The 22,579-nt window shown below is 37.2% G+C and overlaps 2 long non-coding RNA genes across 2 annotated transcripts in view; one reads left to right on the top strand and one right to left on the bottom strand.

The window, feature by feature from the left end:
- Positions 2,406-5,493, bottom strand: LOC110395124. Its single transcript, XR_002436180.1, has 3 exons — positions 5,405-5,493; positions 3,917-3,980; positions 2,406-3,428 (listed from the first exon to the last, which is right to left on the bottom strand). It is a non-coding gene; the product is annotated as an uncharacterized LOC110395124 (long non-coding RNA).
- The window catches only part of LOC110395125, an 82,056-nt gene continuing 65,048 nt past the window's right edge, over positions 5,572-22,579 (top strand). Inside the window, exons 1-2 of the long non-coding RNA XR_002436181.1 lie at positions 5,572-5,656; positions 6,266-6,357. This is a non-coding gene — a long non-coding RNA (uncharacterized LOC110395125). The remainder of the gene's footprint in view (positions 5,657-6,265; positions 6,358-22,579) is intronic.

Here is a 22,579-nt window from a genome sequence, read left to right on the forward strand (position 1 = left end):
AGAGTGGAAACTTCATTCATCTCACTGAGGTCAACAGGAGTTCGAGTGCACAGTTTCACACAGAGCAGATGACAGTTTACCAGATATGGCTATTTGAGAGAAACTTAAGGGTCTTTCCTTACAAATAATAAAATCAAAACAAAAACATCAGCAGCAACAAAGAAGATGAAAAAAAAAAACAATTTAAATAAAGCTAAATTGCTTACAAAACAGTATCCAAAGCTGACATTAAAATTTATGGTGTTTGCTATTTATGTGAAGGCAAAAAAAGTACCTCTCTTCACCCAGCATTGTAACATTATCATACGTCAACTAATTCTGTTTGATTCATGACTTACATCCAGAACTGTTATGGCCGTTAGGCAAGATCCACATTAAAGGCCTAATCCAACAAACACCTGCATGCTTAATCACTTTAGTCACATGCACAAGTGTTTTCTGTCTTGCAGACTTGTTTTCGATACTACATACATATAGCTGCCAGGAAATGCATGTAAGACATATCTGGCCAAGTTCCCAGTTAATCTGTTCTGGAAAGTGGCATGGCAATGTTCTGACATTACGAATCATCTCCTAGCATCATTTCTCTTTTAGTTATATTTGTGACAATGCAGAGAGCAACAAAATTAGATGAACACCTTTAGAAATGTTGAAATTAAACTGTGTAAAATCCTGGCTCAGAAAATCCGAAAGTGGCTTTTTTGCCGACATGGAGTGGACAGAGTTTCATTCAGCTGCTAGCATTTGTTATATGACAGCTGCTCCAAAAGTAATGCCTCCTGTTTTAATATGTTGGACCATGGCATCAGAGGCAGATGTCAGAGGTACGCTGCTAGAGGCTGAACCTTCCCACCAATATTCCATTACACTTGTTGCTGTGTGACAGATGGCTGCACTGGGGCAGTCTGACAAAATGGCAGCTGACGTGGAAGTACAGATGAAGCAAATGGGTCTCATAGAATACCCCCATGCAAAAAAAAAAAAATGGCACCCACTCACATTCATCGATGATTTCTGGATGTTTATGGAGACCAAACAGTGGATGTGAGCACAGTGAGGTGGTGGGTGGTGTGTTTCAGCAGCGGCGACAGCGACAGTAAATGACCTCTGCTGGTGCAGATTTTTATGAGCATGGCTTGCAGGCTATTGTACATCATTGGTGAAAATGTATAGCTAATGGTGGTGACTGTGTTGTAAAGCAGTGTTTTGCAGCTGAGAAATTGCTCTATCATATAATGTTATTTTGCTCATTGTATCTGTTGGATATAAATACATAGAAGTAAACAGGAAGCATTACTTTCGGAACAATGTATGTATATACTGTAAGCATTTCAATAGTACCTAGCTTATAACACCCTGTAAACTCAAACCCTGGACAAGACTAAAAAGATGAGAGAGAGATTTTCCAGTCTACATGACTAATTAAAGAAGAGTTCAAAATATATGTACAATGTAATTTAATTAGGCTAAGCTCTGAAAGAAGGATTTGTATCAAAATGTTTATTTTTGTAGTATTCTCTCTTAACTGCATGACAAGCCACTGTGTAGTACATCATTTACTTTCTTGTTGAATGACAAATGGTGCCTCAAATTAAACAAGATTGTTCCCTGTGAAACTAAACTACAGCTCCTTAAAGGCAGTAATGGCATTTCCTCTTTGTGTTACTATTCTGTCAGTTTCCTGCTGATGAAATCCACTGCTTGGATTGCCAAGTTTTGGTATTTCAGCTTGGTATATAGCATCAAATTTATTTCTTGCCTTTTCTTTATCACTATCTCACATGACTGTCATACACATTGTACACTCATGTTTGGTTCACAGCACCTCTGACTTTATTTCTCTAAATTAAGCTGTATTTCAGTTTAATGGCCCAGGTACCAAGGTGACTAGAATACTTTCAAATCTGTCACTGTTTTCCTTCCTTCTTGGTGTATGTACACTGTTAGTAACATTAGCAAATACTGATCTCCATCTATTTTTCAATATTAATCTTCCTCATATTGAGTAGCACCAACTCTTCAAGGACTCTTACTGAAGTCACTTAGAGATGTTCTGCAGATTTATTTAATAATAAACTCATGACCCACTAAAGAATTGCTACTGACAACTAATAGAATTCTTATTATCTCTGGGCTTCAGAGAACAGGAAAGGTTGTAGTCTAAAACCATCTCTTTCATCCTTGTTCACATACATCAGTATATTCTGCTTTCAGTTAGAAGCAGAAATGTTGTGAAAAAGTTTTTCTGCTTCCAGGACACAGAGTGCATGGCTAAACAGCCATTATTCTCTGCAGAGATACTGACACAATGGGAGCACTGCAATAAAATAATAAAATAATGAAATGAAATATCAGTTGTTGAGAGAGGTAGATTTCTAGCTCAGGCATTTTGAATGCTGGACAAAGTTTAATTCTTAGCATGGAACCCAATACAATAATTTTCCAAGAGAGACCTGTGAGGAGGTAAGGATGAATCTCCAAAATAACCACTACAAAAAATCATAGTTTGCAGCAGATTTATGAGAACAACACCACCTTCATATAAATATTTAAGCAAATGGATGCAAAATTCCTGGACTTATTTTCTATCTGTGAACATTTTCCCACAGTGCAACACTGCAAATGAATTAGACTTAATCCATTCTTCCTTTATCTTATTATATTCATCCCTACCCATAAGACAAGAACTTCACTGGCATTCAGCATCTTTTGCATCCTTGTACAAGTACAGGTAAGATTTGTTCCTGAACACACAAAAATCACCCTGTAAAATCTACATATGCTAGCCATTAGCATTTGATAGATTTTTTACTATCATAAAATCTTTTTGAGATGTCATTTAAATGAAATGGCCTAAGACTGGCCTAAGTGCCAGTATATATTAGAATGAAATTCCATAATTGACCATGAATAAATCGGAAAAGCGTAATTTTACTGTTACTGGCATGTAGTGCTGCCACACAAAGAATAACACATAGTGCTTTACCAGGGAAAGTAGAAGCAAGATGACAAATTCTCTTCCAATTCTGGGACAATTTATGATAGCATGCCCTTAATGGTGTCTGATAAGAAATGGTTCTATGCCCTTTCCTGCTAGTTTTTGAGAAACCTAACTCCTTTCCTGTAGTGAACAAGCATGTTTTCTGCCTGCATTCCTACAAACACAATGGGTTTCTTTTTTTAGCCTCCTTCACAGGCCTCACCCTCTCTTATTCTGTCAGCCTGGGATATTATTTTAACTGCTGCCAAAGAATGCATCACTGTAGAAGGGGTGGAGAAAAATGAGGGGAAAGGAGAAGAAACAGTGAAACAGGTATGTGTAATAATTGTTCTTCGATGAAGAAAAAGGTAGGAGAAAAAATATTCAGGCTCATCAGTAATGCAGGCCCTGCCATCCCCAGATGTTACAGAAGCATCAGAATTGCTCCCTGCAAGAAAAATTGGATTAGTCACAATCTTGTCGACTAATGGGCACACTCTGTGATCTTTAGAGCTTCATTTACTGGGTTAATAGTGCTTTGCCTGAGTTCCTTTGCAATAGGGAAAAAAAAAAAAACTGTAAGAAGAAATATTCTGGGTGCAGTCCACAGCCACTGACACGAGTAATATCATATTCATCACAGACAGACCTCGTATCTCATTACTGCTGAAGAGTTTGCCCCCAAGGCATTTGAGCTCAGTCAGGCCAGGCCCCTCATGTGGAACCGTTCAGGTATATTGTGAAATGATTTAATGCGATAATAATGTCCACTTTGCGAGATAGATTATGTTTTTTATAGTGGCTGATGGTTAATGAATGATACATTAGCAAACATCACTAAAACATTATTGAGAAAATGCAGATAAGAGATAGTTACTCTCTCATTCTCCACCCCCATCCTTTCCCAAACGCATAAAAATGAAAAGCAGAACTTACAGAAAACTAGGCATTTTTTGTGAAGCTAACAACTTCCATCGTCTCTCTCTTGCTTGCTTGTTCTCTAGAGAAGGGAGAAAAGAGATATTTAAAAATGTTATAAACGCAAACTGAAATATCTCTTCTAAAATCAAATGAGAATCAATGAAAGTGTAAACCTGGACAAATACATTATATGTTGACCCAGTTTATTAGATGAAGCCGTTTACCCTGATTTGATTTATCTGGCAATACACTGCTCAGCTGTGAAATGAGATAAGAAGAGCCTATTCACCTTATTTACAATATTATAGTGACTCCCGCTAGCACTTCTATGGTTAAAGATCTGTCAGCAATTCCATTACAAACACCATTTTTTTTAAGTTTGTAACATGGCTGTAGATTCATGCTTAGCTTGAACACAGCAATCCAAAACCTATAGATTCAATTAGAATCTCCCACAGAATACAAAGGATTTTAGATTAATGCAGAATGCTCCTAAAAATGGGAAAATCTCAACACACATTTCTGCATTTTTCAGTCCTTATTGCTGTGTCTTTGGAAGAAATACAGAGAGAGCCATATTCCCTGATAGTGCAAGTTTATTGAAGTCAACAGAGTTGCAATTATTTACAGTAGCTGAACAGCTGATCCTTCTGTTAGGTTTGACATACAGTTGGAAGAAGTTATTTTTGTTCTTGTTGTGTTACTTTGATTTTCTGTGTTGTTTGGTTTATACACATTTCTAAAACCTGCTTTTTTTTCAACGAGAGAGGAGGTGAAATGAGGAATAAGTTCTACTTGCTTTCAATGGGACTAAGTAGTACATCTGAACTTGCACTCTAAACTTCATACTGCTGCTTCCCAGAAAGTTCCTGAAATGGTTTCTAGCTTAGCCTTTCTTCACAAAAAGAACCTTTCCTGTTCAGGCCTTTGTTCTGTCTGGTTTTGCTTTAAAGCCAAAACCTCCATAAAAATGCCCAGTCCTGTTTTCCTTCATTTTAGTTTGTGAATGTCTTAACAGCTTGAACCGGAAAGCATTTTCCTCTGTACAGAAAGAAAATTAGATATATTTCCACGCATTTTCTACAGAACACAGTCTGTATTCATACCAGGTGCGTATAGATAAATAAGTTTGGTTAAATTTTTAACATAGAGTATTGACAGCATTTTCTCTGTCATATACATGCATGCACATGTGATTGTTACACAGCGTAAATCAGCACAGGTTCATCAGTTGCATGGTTTTACTGATTTACTGGAGCTGGAGACCTAGTCCACCACATGCATAGGCCACATCTAACACAATTCCTAGTGCTAATACTTGATATGCACACAAATAGACATACAGATGTCACATCAATGTCATTTCTGCTACTGAACACATAAGTTAATATTTTCAACTATATCCTTCTGATTTTACCTTCTTCTTTAGTAAGTGAATTATATCTTTGCAAGAAATTAGCATAAGTGACAAAGGGAAGGTTTCATTTCTCACACATACTTTACCTTCTGTATGCACTCTTCAGCTTGCTGAGGAGGGTGTCCAAGATGGCGGCAGCGGGAGGTTTGAGGCTTAAAGCCCACCCCACTTAAATTGTATCTAAACAAATAAAGGCAAGAAGCATTATGGCAGTAAGGTTGTGCAGAGGTGGAGATCTCTCAGGACTAGTGCTGGCAGGGCTCTGCCTCCATACTGGCCTTCTGAGAAATGGAGAGGTTGTGCACATTTGGCACTGAGGCCCAGCCGCATCCAGCAAGGTAAAAACACATAGGCCAGGTATGTCTTGGGGAAAATTAACTTGCAAGAAAATATATTCTGTGTGCAATCTCAGTTCCCCGAGCAGCACCCCTACTCCTTGCCTGACAGGAGAAATGTCTCCTGTGGGGCTGAGGGGACCATGCCAGCCCCTGGAGTGTTGCCTCCATCTTGAGGGTCTCTCTGGGGTCTGTGCTGGGCAGACAGCTCCAGCTGTGGGGGTGAGGGGAGCTGGGCTGTGTTCCTTGCAGGATTTGGGCTCCTAGGTGACCTCCAGCTCCAGAGGCCATCCTGTGTTTTTTGTATCTTGAATGGCATGTGGGGCCCTCTCCAGATGATGCAGGCCTGAGATATCTCCTGAGGCTGGAGAATGGGAAGACAGTGGAAAGAATCTAAACATTTTGGGGGAAAGAAGGAAAGTGCTTGAGAAATGCAGTGCTGAGCCACTTCTCCATGTCAAGGGGTATCTGGGTTTAGATTTCCAGGATGAGATAGTTTAGGGGTACAGGGAAGAGTTTCCCTTTTTAAAGTGGACAGTGACAGAAAAATGCTGCAGAATCTCCCAGCAGAGACCTCAGAACTTCCCACTGAAGTGCACCTGCTTCTTCCAGGTTGGACCTGCCTCAGTGAGACTTGTGGTGGGAAGCAGACCTGGTGCTGGCTGCAATCTGCAATCAGAGGTCAATTTTGTTTTCCTGTATCGGTAAGATTTTTACTTTTCTTGCTTACCTAATCAGAGGTTTAGTAGCTCTTATTTCTTGGTTGTCTGCATTTCTAATGGTCTGAAACTTAGTATGCAGATTATCTGTCATACTAAAATGCATCCATATACTACTCAAAATGTGTTTGTAAGCTCCAGCACATGTGAACTGTGTACAACACTGAAAACACTGTGCAGAATGTGGTGGTTGTACACTAAAGTAGAAAGTAATCATTTTTTTTTCCTTGCACTTAGCATCTCATTAATCACTGCTGCCATCGTGATCTCTTACTTGTGATGGTTTTTTTTGTCTCTTTATTGTGTGAAATGTTCATAAATAACGTGTAGTGTTTTTTTGTATCTTGTTCAGAGTCAAACATACTTGCATTTTTTACTTTCCTTTGATCCTGCCAGTATACACCAGCAAAATTGTAGTCTATCTCTATGAATTGTGCATTAAACCTAAAAATCATATCAAAATTTAAGGGAAATATGACTCATCCATGTTACCTTATTTTGATGAGTATAGACTAGCTGGTTGGTAAGATAAGAAAAAAAGGCTTGCAGTACTTGGATTTATCCAAGTAATAAAACTCACATAAGCCAGTTTTGATACCATTGTAAGTTTGTACGCATATAAAATATTCCAAATCATAATTCAGAAATATGTGGGATTTTTCCACTGTGGAAGGCAGCTTGAAGAATATCTGGAAATTATAATATATATGAAATTTGACTCCTAAAATTGTAGACAACCAGTAAACATGGGTAACTCTTCACTTATTCTCCCAGTCTATGGCACTATCAGAAATAAGATTTTTTGTCTTTTTCTACAGTTATCATGGGAAGAACTTGTTTATGAAGCAAGAATTTCTGTTAGTGGTAGGACATAATAGGCAGATAGTAGAGGCCAGAAACTGGGGAATTGATATGGCCTGTAAAAGCCAAGTTAAAAACACAGCATTCTTCCTCACCAAATATGGTCACTAATTATTGTCAATCTGTTTGCTGATACAGTGTTTCATTAATCATTTGAATTGGGCATTTCCAGATTGTTAGGTAGAGTTGCAGATTTGTCTTAGTTAATGATACAGGAAACGAGTTTTTTAAGTCTCACAATAATATACTTGTCTTGCTCTTCAAGTGAAACAATATGATAAATTAATTGCATGCCTGCACGTTGACTTCAGATACTTTAATAATCAGCATTTCTGGCACACACTTTACCATGGCTGTTATTTTTGAAAATATATTTTGTGAAGTGTGACTGTTTTCCTTCATTTCCCTGAAGATACTGGTATGTATGTGCAGAGAAATGGACTGCAACTGGGGCCACCAACAGAAAAAATAATATGTTAAATAATAGTCTGAGCAGTTAGAGAGCTTTCTCAACTCATAAGGTTTGGATTACTTTGGAAATCTCATTGCTGTACCTGTTCTCTACTAATACCGGGAAGTATTAATATTCTTGGACTAATACCATACTATGTCAAAAACTGAAAACATACAGAACAGAAAAATTTCTGCCTCAGTTTGTAAAATGAGAACAAAACAAGAAGTAAAATCTAGAAATAGATTAGGGAGCACAAGAAACTGTTGGATAACATAATAAGAATGCTCTGGGGAAACTTTGTGTTCACTGATGCTGCTTCATAAGAGAATGGTGTTCTGAAACCTACAAATTCAGGAACAGTCAACAGGAAGGAGCAACATGTCTGCATCCTTTGCAACCTGTAAGAAACCTTCAGGCTGCATTTGAAACTAGACATACATAATTTTTGCACTGTATGGTGGCTGTGTGAAGGATTTTCATTTGCCTTTTTTCCCAAACCTGCTGTTACATAATTAATCCTTAGAAAGTCTCTGTCTATTTACAGTAAACACAAGAGAAATGGGTGGATGTCTTCAAGTAATGGTATGAGCAAGCCAGTGAGGCATTATCCCTTTTACAGAGTTATAGTAGTAGAGACCCAATTTCTGCCATTTGTTTGTCTGTTTGCCCATGTTAGTTGTCTTCAGTTAGGTGTCTGATGTTACTCTGTGCTTTTCAAGAGGACAGGAAAGGGAGGATGTTTCTAAATAATACGTTGCCCTGACTTCATAAGGCTTGTTTTGTCTGGCAAATGAATTATGTAAACCTTCTCCACCCGAAACTGTTTCAAGTCAATTAATTGTTGTAATTACTTAAGATTTCTTTTTAATGAATATGACTCTCCAGGGATTTGATGATATCCTGTCATCTGTAGGCCTGATAAATGAAATGTGATTTGTAGCTTGCTGCAAACTGAACTCTTGTACTTGAACGATGTGTCTCTTTGCTATGCAGTCATTTAATGGAAGAAATGCCCTTGATGGAAATAGGAACATTTGCTTTTGTTGGTCCCTAGTAAGATAAATTTTGAGTTTTACCCCTTTTGTTCTCCCTTTCTTTAAATGTAGGCCTTGTTAACACATTGACAATTACTCAGGCCGAACACATGACTCCAGTGAGGTTGCCTATTGTAAATTAGACTCGCTTAGCTTTTTCATCTCTCATCTCCATTAGATGCACTGAAATGTGAATGATTAGCAGTGTGGAAGGAGACCAATGCTGTATGATGATTTCTTATATTACCTTTTTTACTACCTGCTTCTCCCCTCCAATACCTTGCAGGCAAAACAGCCAGATTAAACAAGTAAGGAACCCTCCCTTTGTTTGTGTTCAATACCTAATTTCCAGTGTTTCTCAAGAAAAACAGTGCTGCAGATAAAGACAAACAATCTGAGACAGCATGACAAAGAACCATGGAGTTTGCACCGAGTTCCTGCAAACAGTGCAACTGCTAATGTATCAATTTCAGCTAGTCTTATTTTCCCTTTATCTGTTGTGTACATAATATAATCTAATCACCTATGCTTGGAAAGTATAAAGCAGGTGGGATTTTCCTGATTGAAATTCCATTGATGAAATAAGGATTACTTCTTTTACTGCAAGACCTTTCCTGAATACCACGTGGGTACATTAAACATTGTAAAATACATAGCAACAGGCTTGATCATAGTTTGAAATGTAAAGACAATGAATTATTATGTATCACAAGTAAAGATCACTTTGACCTTTTTCCATTCAAGAGAGAGTGTCTCAGATATGCATAGCTGTCTAAAACTGCAGTCATGGGTGGTGAAAATGTACAGAAGAGTCAGCAACCCTGATAATAGAACTGAATTAACAAATGGGAGAAACTGCCACATGAATTAGTTATTTAGGAGAAACAAAGGGACAGGAAGGATAGAAAAACAATAATAGTGAGGAATGAGTGAGGAAGAACCACAGCAGTATCTGGGAGAAAAAATATCACAGAAAAGGAGAAAACATTGGATTTTCACAGAAAGGCATCTTGAACTCTGGGGTTCAGAACCTGAGAATGGTTGTAGTGATTTAGACAAACTGACATTAAATCACGAATCTTTTCTAAACTCTAAGCCCACTTCTTTGATCTATCAAAAAAAAATACTGTTGCACTCTTCAGTGTCTCTTTATTCTGAGTTGGAAGGAGCAATAGGCAAGAATGCAGATGGACAATAAAGTACAAGTAACTGATTTTCCTGGCTCGGTGGGTCCAGCTGAAAAAGCAGTATCTAGAAGTATCATGAAACTGATTGTCTTTGGTGTAGCAATTGGATGGAAGACATTCAGATCACTTTTGATTAGATAAACTTCTGAAACTATTGAGATTTATCAGTGCATGGATCTTATTCTCAGAAGATTCAAGAGGAAGTGTCCCATTTACTTAATGAATCAGGCCGCAAGGGAGCAACTGCTCTTGAAGTCAGAATGAGAGATTTCCCATCAGTGGCACAAATTCTGCCAATAAAAACAACAGGATTTCCCAAGTGAAATGAGATTAGAATATGTCTCCTCCGGTTTTCAGTAGTTAAAGGACCAACTATCCTGTAATAGGCTAATTATTAGATTTTCTTGCAATTTTTGTGTTGCAAGAAGGAATGAAAGTTTTCTTTCTCTACTTAGGTTGTGTGGCAGCCGTGGCAATGTTTCAGTCATGCTTTTGCATAGTCCTGACCTTTGAAAAGTGGCATGGTGCATTCATCTTTCCCACCCTCATCCGCCTTTAGCAAGGTGTCCCCAGCTCTGGAACTTCTGGCAATTTGACAAAGGCGTCTTCTTGCATGTCAGTTCTTGTTATCTACTGTGTCTTCTTGACATATGACACACATGTCAGGTCTCATTTTTTCACTGCTCGCTTTGTTAGCCCCTTCACAGGTGCAAGATTCCACATCTTTTTTGATCCATTTCCAGGATACTTCTTATTTTCCTGAATTACCTTTGTGGCTTTTCTTGACAACTTAAAAGATCCTTTTTGTCACTGTTGTTGTTCTTCACAAAGGAAAACAGCTTTTCAGAGCCCTAATTAGCTAGCCATCATAAACTACTTCCATACCTTCTTTAAAAATAATACTTTTCTAGCTAGGGCTCTAGGAAAAAACTTGAGGGGTTAACTTAATATGAAGAATGACTGAAGGCTGAAAGAGGAAAAGAAGTGTGTTCCTGACCGTGTTGTTCACTGCTTGCACACCTGCCGTAAAGTGCCCAATAAGAGCTCAGGCAATGGGTAGATATTGTTGAAAATGTATATATTGGCTGCACAGGCTTAAACACTTACTGAAAGTGATGACATTAAGAAAGAAGCCTCGTAATTTAAATGACTTATTCCTTGCTTCGTATGTGGCGTTTTGCACTACTTTACCATTGTAAAGGTAACATCAATCTGAAGTCAAATTGATATGGTAAATGAAAGCAGGTACTTACAGTAAATATAAACTGTGTTTATAAACAGTTATTACTGTGTTTATAAACAGTGTTTTCCAAAACACTGATTTGCTGCGTTCTAATCTTTCTAGCTTTTGTACCAATTAATATATTTTGATTTTGAGGCTTTTCTAGATTAAGGCTTCATTTCTACAAATCGCTAGCATAAATAATTACAGCTGTGTCTGTTGCACTTCAGAAGTTGATAGCACAAAAGAGTGTGAACAGTCACATTCATCTTGCCTTTCAGAGTCCTCTATTGATGCAATTCACAGAGATGATTTAGGCAGTGACAAAGCCATTACTTTGTTTTTGCATAAAGTTTAAAGGGATAATTTGTATTAAAGTTAGGGATGTTTTTAGGCTACTGGCTAAGTGACAAACTAAGGATATCAGAAATTCTGCTATTGATTTATATCACAATATTCTTATTGTCTTCTTCCACAAAACAGAGCTGTCAAACAGGCAAAACTGTCACACTGAATTAGAACGCGGTTCAAATGAAAAACATAAAAAAATATTCAAACTAAACTTAAAAGAAAGGTAAATGATATTAGTGAGGAAAAGGTGGAAATCTTTAAAATGTTCTTCCTCTCGGGCAGTTTCCACCAATAAAATAGAGGTTGTAATATTTCATTATTATAATCAGTACAATGCATTCTTTCAGAAATTTCCTTTGGGAACATAGTTTTATACTATAAAGACTTTAAACTGTGTCTCAACAATAAAAACATGAAGAACCTCCCATTTACATTTTATAAGGTATTTCCTGATATTTATGTATGCCGAGTGCAACAATACCTATCTCTGAGAGGTGCTAATTCCCTTTATTAATTGATGTTTTATCATATTTTCACCGTTCTTAAATGCAAAGTGTTTACATATATATGATTGCATGCATATGTATATATATATGAAAAGCACTATGTGAACTTATTATTCTGGCTCCCTAAATCTTTCTTCATTCCTAGCTCACCTGCATTAAAATCTTATTTTAAGTCATTGGTACTGAAAGTGTGAAATGCAGTAAATCATTTGAATATATATACATCAGACATCTGTAATACACATTGTAGCAAGGAAAAAGGCATCAAGCGTGCCAGCCAATGCTATTCTGACAAATCTAATTTTAAACATAATGCATTGCCAAGGCTGTGTTATAACAAGCTTCATGAATTTAAAAGGGCAAATAAGTTATTTCTCTCTTTACTAATTGCCCTGTATGTGGTGATGTAGAATAGTTTGAATTTAAATTTTGACTTCTGTAGTAAGTACATTCTGCTGAAAGAATTTCCTTCCAGGCTTGTGGGTTGTGAATTACTTTGCACACTACTGTAATCAACACACCAAAAAAACTGTGTAAATTGATACCTTCTAAACAGAGCACTTGAGAGGACAAAGGACAATGCATTCTCTCAGGTAGTCTTGTAACCTTCACACCAATTTGTCTGGAAATAGGTTTTAAGCATGTCAGAGATCTTCAGGAGCACGTGTGCTTCAAAAAAGGTTTACTTTCCTGTTTTGATCTCTTTCTTTTTTTAGATTATTTTTCATCCTTAGTAAAAACTAAACATTTTGTTAAGGACAGCCAAGTAGGTGGTTTCTGGTTATTACATATACCAACCTCAAAGTACACTGTGGAAGTGTACTCCCATACACCTGAATTTAGACACTGTGAAGTGCTGTAATGCAACATTATACATAGTTTCTTGTTGAAAGGTTCTCCACAAATGTGAGGATGATGCTGTCATTGTACCTGACCTATCAGAGTGAGTACATACAGCAGCTGCAAAATAGTGAATTTATATAAGATTTATTTACTGAAATACTGAATGAAGTATTTCATTCCAAGTCTTCAAGTGTGCAGAAACTAGTTGATAAAATATACAGAATAAAGTAGGAAAAAGGAGATTGAATACTCAGATTGTTTTCTGTGGAAAAATCTTAATATTTACTTAGTGTACATCCACACATAGCAGTTACACTTCATCTCTGGATGTTCTTAGGAAGTCATGAATTAGTTTTGAGTGTGGTCATAACTAACACAATAGTATGCACTTGAGCATGTAGATGTGCCTTTAATTAGATCAGATTTGAACACACTTTATGTTGGGGTAGGGTGGTCTTTTTTGTTTGGTTTGGTTTGTGTTTTATTTTAGTGATTCTAATGAGTTTCTTTCTATCGAGTTCATTTTTAAAAATAATAAAATAATAATACAAAAAAACGTATCTATATATGTACCCAGATGAAATGTAAGAAGCACAAAGTCCCATAGAGGAAAATCAAATACAATTATTTGTTTCCCATATTTTTTTTAATTCAGTCTGAGTACAATGTCTCTGTACAGTTCTTTCTCACTTTTACCTCCACCACTTACTAAGGCAATGTGAATCTGTAGGGTCTTGCTCTTGTTGTAGTTGGATCAGTGAAAGACCAGACTAATTAATTATTTACTTAAAGTGCCCTGTATTGTTTTACAGTCTACATCAGTATATCATAGATCATAATCAAATATACAATAATAAAATTCACCCATGATTTTATCAAATAAATGCGCTTAGAATTGATTTGACATCTGTTGTCTCTCCATGGAAAGCTAGCAAAGCCGAATATTTGGGAAGGGAAGCGAGGGTGCTCAGATTTTTCTTGATCAAAACTGACAGACTTATCAAAACTTCTGCTTAATGGCCCATTTCATCCCAGACAATATTTTACCTGATTCTCCTTTCTAAGTCTCCCTGAGTCACCCAGTACTCTTTGTACTGTGTCCATGAACCTCTACCTTTCCCAGCCACTTCTTCTTCTGTGGACCCAGGACTGTGATTTCCTGAGATCCCCAGCCCAGCCCTTTTCAGAAAAGTTATGCTTATTCATGTGATTTTCTTGAAGCAGAATTTGTTTAAGCAAAGGGCATGATAACTCTAATTTATCTCATCTTGCCAGAGAAAAACATTACACCTTACAGACTGCTTTAGTACAAAGCCACAAAGCAGGTTATTTCCTGCAAAGCCTTTCTTGCCTGGAAGTTATTCACTTCTGAAATCATTTCAGAAGAGTTGTAAGCATCCGAAAATATCTTTAAGTACATTGGTATCTTTAAAAATGATATCAATGATATCAAGTACCAACCACGTTCATACAGAGGAAAAAAAAAAAAAAAAAAGCATAATTCTTCTTCAAAATTAGTGGGCGCTAAACAGGAAAAGAAAAAGAAAAATGAATTCAGTTATACACTTACACATGCAGTATTAAAATGAAATATTAGAAATTGTTAGAATGACTCTAGATAACAGATAAGTGCATGGCAAAATAATTCATCAAAGAAAATGTACATACTGGTGAAAAATCTATATGAGGAAACCGTGACCAAAAGAAATGTAATCTGGGTAAAATAGTTTTAAATAGTCTCTTTTCATAAAGTGAGGGCTCCAGAGAACTTGCAAAGAGTAGCAATATATGATAATAACATCATCAAATGTGTTGGAAAATGGCTCAAAAAATAGTTAAAATGTTCTAAAAGTCATGCAGCTTAAAATAATTACAATAATTTTTAAGTACTTTTTATTAATTTTTTAGGTTACAAGCCCGTAAGATTTTAATTTCTGTTTTCATGTCTTGCATCTGCAAAGACAGGACACTTTCAATGAAAGCTATAAAGCAGAAGTTCATTTTTTTACAAAATTTATGTGGTTTTAAGAGCTTCCTCAAGAAGTGTATTAACTATCATGGTAAAATGACAACTGAGCAATATTATGTACTCATATGCATCTATAAAACATATGTGATACAAACATACTAACATCTTTCTTTGTATTAGAAAGAAGAAAAATAAATATGGTGGTGTTTTTTTTCCCCAGAAATCTGTACTTTTTCTAGTGTGGCAAATACAGGAATTTTCTAGCTCTACCAGCTTCTGGCAAGTAGTAAATCTTCAAGATGGAAGTAAATAGTTCCTGTTGTATGGCCTTTGTACGGAATACATATTTAAGAACCTGAAAGGTGACCTTCTAACTCTATGGTATTAAATCTTTTAGCACAAAAAAATAAAGGGAGGAGAGGGAAAGCTGGGCAGATGCACTACTTAAACATGCTCCTTAAGAATTCCCTTATACTCCTGAGTTCTTTCTCATCACCATAAGCTCTCTGTTAGGTGTGAAGCCATAAGCATATGAAAGCTTGTCATGCAGGTGTATTTCCTATACCTGCCACACTGTGAACTCACCATGTCTCTGGCCCTGAGGAGAAGTTCTCTTTCCTTGCAGCAAGATTATGTTTTAAAAAGCTGACTTTTAAACCTCTTACTGAATTTTTTAATGGTTTAAATTCATCATGTCACCAGCTGCTGTGCAGCTAATAGAGCCATAAAACACTGTATTAAAGGATTACCCATGCAAAATTTCCTCTTGTGCTAATGTGAATTTTAATACTTTTAACATTTAGTTGAGATGAGAATGTCCAAGAACAGCTTGTTCAATAGGTTGTTCTATAAAATTAAGTTCCTCAGCTCATCACAAATGCCAGGACTCCATTAAGTTAAAATTTTACAGAGAGGCTAAGATGATTCACTGTATAGCATTTGCAGGGAGGAAGGCAACATCTGCTTCTCCATTAATGCTATAAAACAAGGAAGTAAAAGACACATGAGCATTGTAACTGCAAGGGAGCTGGTCTGAAAAGCTGGGAGTCCTCGCTCCAAGTTAGTTGGAGGTCAGTACATGTGCCATCGGGTACACGGGGTGTGAGAACAGAGGGAGCATCTAAACACACTGCCTGGAGCTGGGTGACAACTGTAGGCCTGGACTCCACTCACATTAATGTAAAGTCAGGAGGAATTTTGCAAAAGTAAATCATTTTTCTTGGGTAGGAGGCATGGGGAAGAGAAGGGATAGTCATACTTTTGAAGCTGGAGGTGAGATCTTTGCTTTTATTCTTGACTATATACAGTAATTAACAAGGTAGTATTTATGCACCTGAAATCATGAAGTGACTGCAAATAAGATATCAAAGGCTGCAGTTTGGATTTCCGTTGATTTTTCTTTCTTAGTTACTTTGACAGTAGCAAAGTGGCCGGCTATAGACTGTCTCTCTGGAGTAGCTGTGGATTAAGTACGTCTTCTGGCTCAACTTCCTGCAAAGAGAATAGTTTGTAAGGTATGCTAGCAAGTGTTAATAAAGAGCCTGATCAAGTTCCTCCACCCTGCTGTCTCACCCATAACAATAACCCATGGAAACCTCCATCCTTAACTAGATGGGATCCTAGTTTATTGCTGGAATTAATACATAATTAAACACCTGAAACTTGCTCAGAATTCTTTTTCCCTGGTTTCTCATTCTGGCAGCTTGTTCCAGTACCAGCTGCATGAGCCCATGTCTTACGCTGCCAATTATGCCCTGGTCATGTTTCTAAATGAAGGAGACTTCCATGGAGAAAATGGTTCACACTGCTAAACTGATTCACAAAATTTTGTTGTAGTAGTGATGGTGGTTGTGATGGCGGTAGTAGTAGTGGTAGTAAAGGTTTCTGATGCTGACTTCAGTATAAAAACAGGACAGCTATTTAAAGCCCATCACAGGAACGGTGAGGAAGTTTTAATACAAATATGCTCCAGCGGCTGTTCCCTACCCCAACAGAATTTTCTCCACAGCTCCATATTTTGTTCTCCATGTGTATTACTGTTCTGAGAGCCTGTCATTTCTTATCAGAATGAGAAAGGCTAAAGAGATAATATTTCAATAACATACTGGCCTGATCATAAAATAACTCAATGGAAATGTGTAACTGCCTCAGGCAGCACAGCAGGATAGTCAGCAGTCAGATGATTTCTATTCTGGGTTTCTTTTTTTTATGGTTACATTTTCTGTTATATCAGACATACCCTCAAGTCTTAGTTATGCTTTTATTCAAAAGGAGAACCACAGTATAAAGACCTACAAAACTTATTATGATATATTACTGTAAAGAAATAAAAGTTGGTGCCACGGTAGCATATTGATAAGGACAGGCCTGCCACATTAATTGACCTTTTTCCATCTCAACCGCCAGGGCTGAGGCCTAGGCATCCTAGTTGCTTAGCAACAAGGTCACTACTTTTCAGGCCTTAAATGCACCAAACAAAAAAAAAAAGTTAAGAAAAAAATCAGAAGATGTCATCGTATGGAGGCAGCAGTTAGTTGGTAGAAGAAAGTATTTTTTCATACGTTTTTTACTTCCATGTTCTGTAATGCATAGAGAGAAAACAGGGGTCTGAACTTTCACTGATCGAAACAGATCTAAACAGACAGAACAATGCTGAAGCACAGGCACGCATTCCTGCTTGCTACAAGTCCTAACGAGATGCTTTCAACTTTTAGAACATCCAGAGATGTTTATAAATAATGCATGTTTCTTCTATGTGCATAAAATATACGCATACATTCAAAATATTAAGTGGTCCTGGATAACATACATTTTTTAGGACATCAGAGAGCAGCAGAGAAGTAAAGAGGCATTCCTATTGTTTAGTTGCTTTTTTTTAACATTATATCATAAACATTAGTGTTCGCTGCTATGTTTAATGATAGGGCTTGAGGCAATACAACATCTCCTAAAGGTCAGCTCAGAGAAAAGTTTGTTTCTTCCCTTCTCAGCATGAAACATAGGAAAAAGTCACCACTTCTTCTAAACTTTATAAAGGCCATGGAACAAGAGTGTGTTTTCCTGCCAGAAATCAAAATCTTTCTGCAACAACATGAGTGTAGCCAAATGTTCACTGCAGGTCTTTCCTGGAGAGGAGTCAGGAAATCTGTGTTTTATTCCCCAAAAGAATGATAAATGATTTCAGGAATGCCAGTATGCCGTAATTTCTGCAGTTGCTAGATGGGAACAATAATCCTTTTCCAGCTAGTAAGTTGGGAGCATCCTATTTTATCTGTACTGTAAATAACTGCATGGTTCTCGGTGAACAAATTGCTTAAAATGAAATAAAAATCGGTATTTTCCTCTCAACAATATTCCTTTTATGTTTAAATGCTGGACACAATAGAATGTTTTGAATTTTGTTTATTTACAGTGTTACCTGAAGTAGTTCTCTAGACCTCCTCTACTGTGTTTTAATCCTCCCTTACTGTTACTGCTTGAACAACAGAGGTATATGTATTATAGTATTTCACAGAATCATCAAACTATCAAGATGGGAAGTAGATTTTGGAGATCATCTAGTCAATCTCTTTCCCAGCCTCTCCTAATATGACAGATGCTCCAATCCCTTAATCATGTTTGTGGGCATATGCTGTACTTGCTCCGGTGTTTCTTGTACTGCACCCATCACTCCAGATGTGGGCAAGCAGGGCTGAGCAGAGGGGAAGGATCACACCTCTCAACCTGCTGACAGTGCTCTGCCTAGTGCAGCCCACAAGACTTTTTGCTTTCTTTGCTACAAGAACTCCTTGTTTACTAACGATCAGCTCAGTGTCCACCAGGTTCTGTTCTGCAGAGCTAGTTACCAGCTGCCAAGTTTTTGCATAAGGTTATTCATTCCCAGGTGCAGGACTTTGCGCTTTGTTGAAATTTGTGAGGATGCTGCCAGTCATTTCTCCAGCTTGTCCCAATAGATCTGAATGACAGCACAACCATCTGGTGTATAAGCCACTCCCAGTTTTGCACACTTGCTGGAGATGCAGTGTCCCATAATATAATCATTAAAGATGTTAAACAGTATTCGCTCTGAGATTGACCTCTGGGATACCCCACTAGTGTCTGGCGTCCAATTAAACTTTGTGCCACTGATATGCAACCCTTCTTGCCTTGCATTTCAGCCATTCATAAGTCCATGTCACTGTCCGTTTATCTAACTTGTTCTTCATCAGTTTGTCTAGGAAGATGTTATGGGAGGTAGAGTCAAAACTCTTAGTAAAGCGAAGATAATCAACAGCTATCATCCACCAAGCTATCACCTCATCATGGAAGAGAATTAGATTGGTTTAGCATGTCTTCTTCCTAAATCCATGGTTTTTGTCCTCCTTGTTTTTGGAAATGGTTTACAGGAGAATTTGCTACTTCACCTTCTTAGGGATAGCAGTGAGGCTGACCAGCCTGGTGGCTGTATATCATCCAATCCCATGGACTTGTGTATGTTCATTTTTTTCAAATGTTCCCTAACCCAGTCTTGTTCCACTGGGTCATCCTGGCTGTGAGCCTGAGAAACCTGAGATTCCCAAAGGCCAGTCTTACCAGTAAAGACCAAGGTGAAGAGGGCATTAAGTACCTTCATCTATTCTGTGCTATTTGTAACCAGATCAACTGCTTCATTCAGCAGTGGACCCTTTTCTCCAGTCTTCCTTCTGCTGCTGAGGTTCTTGCAAAAATTTCTTTGCCCTTCACATCCATTACCAGATACAATTTGGCAGGTTTTGGCTTTTCTTCCCCCATGTTTGCATACTCATTGTCTATATTCTTCCTGAGTCCCTGTTTCTACCTCTTGTAAACTCTGATTTTTATATTTGAATGGGCACTCCTGATTCTTCTTGTTGGAATAAGCTTGGAGGAGATGATCCTTGAAAATGAGTCATCGCTCTTGGATCTATTCTCTCTCCAGGACCATGTCCCTGGGATTCTTCGAAGGAGATCCTTGAAAAGGCCAAAGCCTGCTCTTCTGAAATCCAAGGTTGTAAATCTGCTATTAGTCTTTTGTGATGTATACCTTTTTGACTTGTTTCTTGCCTTTTCGCAATTAATATTGTTTTAATGTGAGGAGAAAGGGACAGTGAATGGATTCAGTTTACAGACAGAAATGGAGAAGTGTTGCGTGATTTCAAATTATATAGAATATATGAGGATTTTAAGAACATGTTCTAGGCAGAAATAACATGGCAAGTTCTCACTAGATTAATATGTATACAGTGCCCTCTCTTTCACATCAGTTATGTTTCTAACAAAATAATGAAAATATCCGCTTTGATGTCGTTCAGACCAGTAGATAGAATAAGCATCTATTTGTTTGCTTTCTAATGTTAGTAACCAAGTGGGGAATTTATATTCTCTATTTTGTTACTCTCGCTTTCATGCTGAATTCCACAATAGACTTTTCACTGACTGCATAAAACTGTATCTTAGGGGAACTGTACAGGACTCAGTGGTCAGATGTTAGTCTTTGCCTATGATATGAAGTTGGAACATGTTGTCTACGCAACATATTTACTGAGGAAAACACATTTACCCGGGAAAATCCATTTAGAAACTGTGATAAAGGATATCATAGACATTACTAATAGTCTGCACACAAACCTATCCAAAAGTAGCTTCACTTTTATAAAAATTTGCATCTCTGCACACACTGTGTCTAGGGACACCTTTGGTTTGATAATATTTAACATTTGCGTGAACACAAGGATTCGCACAGTTGTTTAATCGTAGTGTTGATTTTAAATGAGATCCACAGGATGATTGCCATGAACAAAAGATCAGTCTTAGAAGAATTCCTTTTGGCTAATTGAGTTTAACCTTCTGATATCTTTCTGAACATCAAAATGCTAATCAGTTGTAACAGGTAAATCAGCATGTCAGAATCTGTCTGCACCAAGATGGGGTGTTAAATATCTATTAGCCTTCAAAGTTAAGTGCTTTTGGCATTCATTCATACCAAAGAAGTCCAAGTAGTTTTGATGAATTCAAAACTGGCCTACACTTAAGGGTTTTGTGAAAGTGTGACTTAGGATGCTAGCAGAATGAAAATGACACAGCTTAGGTGGGTAGAAGTGTTAGTGTAAATGTTATAAAACAGACATACACTACTTCCTGTTGCTTCTTTCATCTAGGTGCTTCTACTATCTAAGTGTCTTGTGTAAAACTCAGCAAAACCACACTTTTACTGGTGCGGGTAGATTAGACATATACTATTCAGCAAAATGTAACTTCTAATACAAAGTCTAAGCTCCAGTGTTTCTGGCTTGGACAGAAAAAAACAAATGGAAACCAATTCCATGAATATATCAAAACGTACATATTTGTGCCTTTAACTGATGATTAATGATACCATGAATTGTTGCTGTGTGTACCTAGTTTTCAGTTCCAGCAGCTTCCAGGGGCAAATAATGATATGCTTCCTTTTTGTCTCAGTGATGAACTCCAATAAAGTTATGCAAATTATTTGGCTTTGCAGGTGATAGCTCATTATTATTCACCATGAAGGTGAAGTTCAAGTCTGAGAATTTGGGAAGGATCACAGGCAAATGTCCTCAGGTATATCTCCACTTTTCCTACTGAGTTAAACTGACTATGTCTTCACAGGTGCTGACTGATCTTTACTAAAGTAGTTTTCAGGTCACCTCTTAGAGGGGTGCTATATTTTACTCTCCTCTTATCCTGAAGAAGGAGGATAAAGTATTTCCCCATTTGGAGTACTGATAAACAGAAGCAGAGTATTGTGGCTAATGATATATTTGAAATTTACATGACCTTACAAAGATGGGAAAGTGCAATTTTTTTTCCCATTCAGAAGGGGGAATTGCATAATGTCTGTTGTATATTGCCTGTTGCATGAACTCTCACAGAAAATTCTTAGAATTATCTATTTCTTTTAAATTAGTACTCAGTTTTGATCATCAGTGCAGGAGTCCTTCCAGGATTCTGACCTATCACTGAAAGGTTTGTGTTTACTGCAATAACTGTATTTGAGGATGGATTCAGAATATTTATTTAAGCCATTATTTTTTTTCATTTTCTTTATGCTTTCATTTTTACACATTCAGTTTCTTGAGATTGCTGCGGAAGTGGTTTTCTGTGCTCCATTTGGCATAAACTGCACAATATAGAGCACAGAGGAGATTCTGTCTACAAATATTTTTGTGAAGTTTTATCAATAAAATATTTGTCATCAGGATACATTAGGGTTTGAAAAATAGTATGTAAATAAACAATTGAAAAGCGTCTGCATGTAAACACTCAGTTTCGCTGACAACTGATGATAAAGCTTTTCACTACAGAATTTTATCTTGTAGATTTTGTCATTGCACTTGCAATTATTTTCTGTGATAATTTTAAGAAAAAATATGGTGGCAACAAAGAGGAAAATATCACATGAATTTCAGACTTTTTTGGCTTCTGTAAATATGAATCATTACATGGATAGCATTTGACCAGACGCAGGCCCGAATGTGGTCACCTCAAGGACAGTGAACACCAGCTGTGAAATTCAGAAAATATTTCGGTGATAGTTAAGAACGTTTTAGAGGAATGTGGGCATTTAATGCATACTGAACTACTAAGGTACATAAGAGCAGTGCATTCTCCTCTAACAGTTAAAAAGCATAGCACCAAAGAAAATGCTGCACAAACTCTGCTGTGCAAAACTTGATTTTCAAGTATTCACTCACTAGTTAAATGAAAGCTATTTGCTCCTGAACAAAGACAGCAGTGATTTCCCCTCACTATGCCAAACACT

The sequence above is a fragment of the Numida meleagris genome, chromosome 2, assembly GCF_002078875.1.
Source record: "Numida meleagris isolate 19003 breed g44 Domestic line chromosome 2, NumMel1.0, whole genome shotgun sequence".
In the NCBI taxonomy this organism is placed as follows: Eukaryota; Metazoa; Chordata; class Aves; order Galliformes; family Numididae; genus Numida; species Numida meleagris.